Here is a 6,071-nt window from a genome sequence, read left to right as displayed (position 1 = left end):
TAAATATTTTTGTGCACATCCATCCTTTTCCTCTTTCTTTGGTGTCTTTAGGATAGAAAGTTTAGTGAATAGAGTTCCAAATTGCTTTTTCAGAATAGCTAGATCAGTTCACACATCTACCAAGCACATATTAATGTGCCTGTTTTCCCACAGCCCCTCCAGCATTTGTCATTTTCCATTTTGGCCAACTTTGCCAATCTGAGGCATGTGAGACTGAACCTGAGAGTTGCTTTCATTTTCACTTCTCTAATTATCAGAGATGTGGAGAGTTTTTTCTTATAGATGCCAATTGCTAGCCAATTGTTGTTTTTCTTTTCTTAGAAAACTGCCTGTTCAGAAGCTTTGATTCTTTAGAAACTTGAGTCAGTTCCTTACATCTTGGAAACCAGGCCTTTATCAGAGAAACTTTCTGTAAAGTTTTCCCCACCCCCAGTCAATTTCCCTTCTAATCTGCATTCAACCTAAATTTTCATTTTCAAAGCTAATTTTATTGGTGCAATAGTACTCCATTACATTCATATACCATAATTTATTCAGCCATTCCCCCAGTTGATGGGCATCCCCTTGATTTCCAGTTTTTGGCAACTACAAAGAGTGCTGCTATAAATATTTTTGTACATGTGGGACCTTTTTCCATTTTTATGATCTCTTGGGGATACAGTCCTAGTAGCAATATTGCTGGGTCAAAGGGTATGCACATTTTTGTAGTCCTTTAGGCATAGTTCCAAACCGCTCTCCAGAATGTTTGGATGAACTCACAGCTCCACCAACAATGAATTTGTGTTCCAACTCTCCCACATCCTCTCCAACATTTATCATTTTCCTGTTCTGTTATGTTTGCCAGTCTTATAGGTGTGATGTGGTACCTCAGAGTTGTTTTGATTTGCATCTCTCTAATCAAAAGTGATTTAGAGCATTTTTTCATATGATTATAGATATCTTTAATTTCTTCCTCTGAAAATTGCCTGTTCATATCCTTTGACCATTTATCAATTGGGCAAAGTTAATTTTATTTCTTCAGTGGACAAAAGTCTACCTTCTTTCCCTCCCAATTCACAATAGAAAAAGAAAGAAAAACCCCTTCCAATGAACCTGTCACAGTTAATTCAAAGAAATTCCAGCATTGTCAAGGGCCAAAGAAAAGAGGTGCCTCATTTTGCACCCGCTTTCTCCTGGAAGTGTATGCTTCTGGCCTCAAGTCCCCTCTTCGTGGGGAGGAGTTTCCCAGGCCTTAGAAATGCTAGAGTGGAAAGAGGAGGATCGGGAGTCCAGCTTCCTGAGCCCAGGGCTCGCTTCTTAGCTGCCTTTCCTTTTCACCTCTTCTTCTCTAACAATCCTCCTCACTACAGTAGGAATTCCATTTTAGCCCAGGATGAATCTCTCACTTATTCTCTCCTCCCTTACATTCCCCATTTCCTCTTTCTTGCCTATTACCCTGTAGAGTGAAATGTATTTGGCAATTCAACCACATTCAAGCCTGCGTGTGTATGTGTGTGCACATATGTATGTGCATATGTACATATGTGTACATATGGGCATATGTATGTGTGTGGGCATGTGTGTTCTTCCTTTTTTTGGCCAGTTCCATTGAGAGTGAGGTTCCAGCTTTGCACCCTCCTTCCTCTTTGTTTGTCTGGGGTTGTGTTAACATGACTAGCTTTGGAGTGATTGTTTTCTCCATCCCCTCCCAAATCCTGGTGAAACTTCCCCATGACCTGGCTATTTCCCAGAGCGAACACAATTCTTATTTTTTGCAGCCAAATGCCTCGGAAAAGATGCCAGCACGTGTTGCTTCCTTTTTCTCCTCCCATTGACTTCTGAGTCCCTGGCAATCTGGCTTCCAAGCACACCATCCACTTGGAACCACTCTCTCAGAGGTCTCCAGTACCAATAACAACAGTAAATACTAGCCTGGAGACTGAGGAAGCATTTTGCACATGTTATCTGGTCTGTTCCTTCATCAGCCCTCAGAGGCGCCCCTAGAAGCTTTGTCCTAGTGGGTGTTCCTGGCAAGAACTCAATCTCTTCCTCCTCCTCCACCCTGCTGGGCTGAGGCAGAGCAGAATCCTTTCTAGGCTTTTCCTGTCTTCTGGGAAGAGGAGGGATGTTAGGGCACAAACATCTCTAGTCACTGCCCTCTCCTTCCTACTGCCTTTATCCTGGATGATGTAAATTAGTGCTTTTTTAGTCTAGGAATAATATGACGATATTCAGATTCATGCATCCTCTTCCTGATTTTATGGCATCTTTTATTCAATGAAAAGTTACTAATATGATCACAATAGCTCAGAGCCCTCAGTTAGGAAAACTCCTAACATTCAGACAGTGTATATGTGTTCATCCTTCATTGCCAAAGAAGACCATGCCATCAGAGAAATAGTGACATGACTTGCACTTCACTTTGTTTTGAGTGAGGGAGGGCTGTGCAGGTCACCAGCCTCACTTCTCCTCCAGATCCATCTGAATCCAGTGACCAGATATTCATCAGGATGACTGCCGATGGCCCAGGATGAGGCAATTGGGGTTAAGTGACTTGTCCAAGGTCACACAGCTAGTGAGTGTCAAGTGTCTGAGGTGAGATTTGAACTCAGGTCCTCCTGACTCCAGCACTGGTACCCTATCCACTGCACCACCTAGCTGCCCCACATTCAGATAGATGTTTGGCTCACTACCAAGCTTAAATTTTTGTGTTTCTCTAACTAATTCTTACCCTCTTTATGTTTGAGGCAAAAATTTGGTTGTAGAAAATGTTTAGGTAAAAGAAGCAAGTGGAGTTACTGGGAGGGACAGCTGGGGGAGGCACAGATGTTGTGTGGGATGTCCCTTAGCCCTGAGAGGTAACTTCAGTCCTTTCAATTTCTTCCACCAATAACCTCCCTTTCCAGTTTCTTCCTTCATTGATGTTCCTGTGCCACTGATTCTACCTTTTATGTCCCAGCCAGGTTGGGAATGTTGTACACTGTTGCTGTTTCTGCTCAGGGCTTTCTCTTGAGGACAACGTGTGTTTCTTTAAGGCCTCCAAGGTATGACTCATGTCAATGTTTTGCTTGACCCCAGAGGGTAGAAACAGGAGTAACGGGGAGAACTATCTCAGAATCCAGCCTTGGGAAAAAGTGCTAGCCCCTTTCTCAGATGTCCTCAGACAGAGATGCATGTCCCAGTTTGGGGTGTATTGTCTGGAATGGAAATTTCAGTCACAGGGTGGTCCAAATGAATCATTTGGGAATTGGGGACCTCCCTACTCACAGGGAAGTCTTCCTTAATTCAGACCATGTGCCAGCCACACAGTGATGAAGCCCTTTGGTCAGTACAGGTATGGGGCTGCTGAACCTAGTGCCACGGTGGGGGTATTTATCATGTCTATGAAATGGTTAAGAAATCTAACCAGAGGAGATCCTCTTAGGCCACATCCCTTCTCTAGAGGAGAATGCTCCAAACATAGTGACCCTGGGTATCTCTGTGCCTCTCAGACGACTGTGTGACTGCAGAGATAGATCAGTTGTAGCCACAGAGATTGGCTTAGCCCTGGGATGAACTGGCCAAGCACCTTCTCAGATTTCACAGGGACCCTCCCAGAAGGTGGCTGTTCCTGTTCCCCTTAGAGTTTTAGGTGCATCTTTGACAGACAGGGGTTTCTAGTCTAAGAGTGGGGGTTGTTATAGAACCAGGCATCCCACTCCACTTAAAGGAATTAACAGAAGAATCTGGACATGATACCTTTTTCCAAGTGAAAACATATCTCCTGAATCAATCAATAAGTCAGTCAGTCAAGAATATTGAAGTAAGTGTGAATAATCTAGTGAAATGTTAAAGAAAGGAAAACCATTAGATGAAGTGGAGTTGAGGGGGTGGAGCCAAGATGGAGAAATAAAGGCAGGAACTTGCATGAGCTCTTCCAAATTCTCCTTCAAACTTTAAAATAAGTTTAAAATCTTAAAACAAATTCTGAAGCAGCAGACTCAACAAAAGGATGAGGTGAAACAATTTTCCAGCCCAAGACAATTTAGAAGGTCAGTAGGAAAAGCCTATCTCACATGGTGGAGAGTGGAGTGCTGTCCAGCACAGGCAATACCTCCGCAAGCCAGCAGCACTATGGGCTTCTCAGCCCACAGATGGGAAAGGGGTTTGACAACTAATCAGAAGGAGATTACAGGAGATCCTTTGCTGGTAATAGGAGCAGGACTCTGTTTCATTGACTATACAAAGTTCTGGGTCAAAGTCCTAGGTGAGAAGGATAGGGAGGAACAGAGGGGAGAAGAGGGCTTATGGTCACTCCCAGAGCAGTGCACAGGTCAGCAGAGCTGTAACCACACCTCTCCTTAGATCATACTTCCTTGGAAGAACTGAAAACTTACAGGGTCCCAGAACTATCTCTGAAAACAACTGCATGAAAAATCTGAAGCTTGGGACAGGGTTCTCTCTACACCAGGAGCAATTAAAAGCCAAGAAAAAGTCTGGAAAATGAGCAAACATCAAAAAAAAAAAAACTTGACCATAGAAAATTACAATGGTGACAGGGATGATCAAAACACAAACTCAGAAGAAGACAATGAGATCAAAGCAGCTACATGCAAGACCTCAAAGAAAAATGTGTATTGGTCTCAGACCCTTGAAGACTTCAAAAAGGATTTTAAAAGTCAAATAAGAGAGGCAGAGAAACAATGGAGAAAAGAAATGAAAGTGATACAAGAAAGAGTCGATGGCTTGGTAAAAGAGGCACAAAAAATGTTGAAGAAAATAACACCTTAAAAAAAATCACAATAGGCCAAATGTTAAAAGAGGCACAAAAATCCACTGAAGATAATTCCTTTAAAAGCAGAATTGGCCAAATGAAAAAAGAGGTATAGTTCTTCCTCCTCCTCCTCCTCCTTCTCCTCCTCCTCCTCCTTCTCCTCCTCCTCCACCTCCTCCTCCTCTTCCTCACCATCACCACCATCCTCTTCCTCCTCCTCCTCCTCCTGCTCCTGCTCCTGCCGCTGCTGCTTCTCCCCCCGTTCCCTTGGAGCGGACCGTCCTGGTGCCTCTTTTGTGAAGCGGTGGCTGAGGAGACCCCCGGACTCGCCATGGCTGACGAGAAGCCGAAGGAAGGAGTCAAGACTGAAAACAACAACCACATTCATTTGAAGGTGGCAGGGCAAGATGGTTCGGTGGTGCAATTTAAGATTAAGAGGCACACACCACTTAGTAAACTAATGAAAGCCTATTGTGAACGACAGGGTTTGTCAATGAGGCAGATCAGATTCTGATTTGATGGGCAACCAATCTATGAAACAGACACACCTGCACAGTTGGAAATGGAGGATGAAGATACAATTGATGTATTCCAGCAGCAGACAGGAGGTGCTTACTAAAAAAAAAATCTACAACTGTACTCCAGAAGGAAGACAATACATTCACAATTAGAAAACCAAGATTTGGTTCATCCACATCCTGACTACTGCAGTATAGTTTTCTCTCTTCTTTGATTCCCTTCCCCCATTCCTTTATTGTACATAAAGTAACTGGTGTATGTGCATAGGCATAATGCATTTTTTTTTTTTAACTAAATGGCCTATGGTATGTTTTGATCAACATCAAATGGAGATGGGGAAGGGAAAAAACAAACTGGTTCTGTGAAAATATCCCTTTTCTCCATTAGTGGCATGCTCATTCAACTTTTATCTTTATATTCCAGTAAGTTATTTTGCTCTCACTGTTTAACAACAACAAAAAAAAAAACCTACAAAAAAATCCTTGCATACCTTGTTTGATTGGATAATTTCAATGTTTTTCTTTTATCATTGTAAAACCAAGGATGATTTTATAACTTTTTTGTAAGTAGCTGTTACATGTAGGGCAATCTCTGTCTCTCAGTAGGGATAAATTACTATAAAGAAATTGATCCTAGATAGTTTTCCCTTTAAGTCAAACATCTTGTTGTTTAAATAAACTTCTTGTTTAAAAAAAAAAGGTATAAAAAAATTACTGAAGAAAAAAACTCCTTGAAAAGTAAAATTGGCCAAATGAAAAAGCAGATACAAAAATAATTCCTTAAAAATTAGAATTGGACAAGTGGGAGCTAAAGACTCCAT

The 6,071-nt window shown here is 42.1% G+C and overlaps 1 pseudogene; it reads left to right on the top strand.

The window, feature by feature from the left end:
* Positions 1-569: 569 nt before the first annotated feature.
* On the top strand, positions 570-5,513 carry LOC140502773 (small ubiquitin-related modifier 2 pseudogene; annotated as a pseudogene).
* Positions 5,514-6,071: the final 558 nt, after the last annotated feature.

The sequence above is a fragment of the Notamacropus eugenii genome, chromosome 4 (genome assembly GCF_028372415.1).
Source record: "Notamacropus eugenii isolate mMacEug1 chromosome 4, mMacEug1.pri_v2, whole genome shotgun sequence".
Taxonomy (NCBI): domain Eukaryota; kingdom Metazoa; phylum Chordata; class Mammalia; order Diprotodontia; family Macropodidae; genus Notamacropus; species Notamacropus eugenii.
The sequence above is the reverse complement of the archived record's forward strand: the minus strand, read 5'-3'. Positions and strand labels throughout refer to the sequence as shown.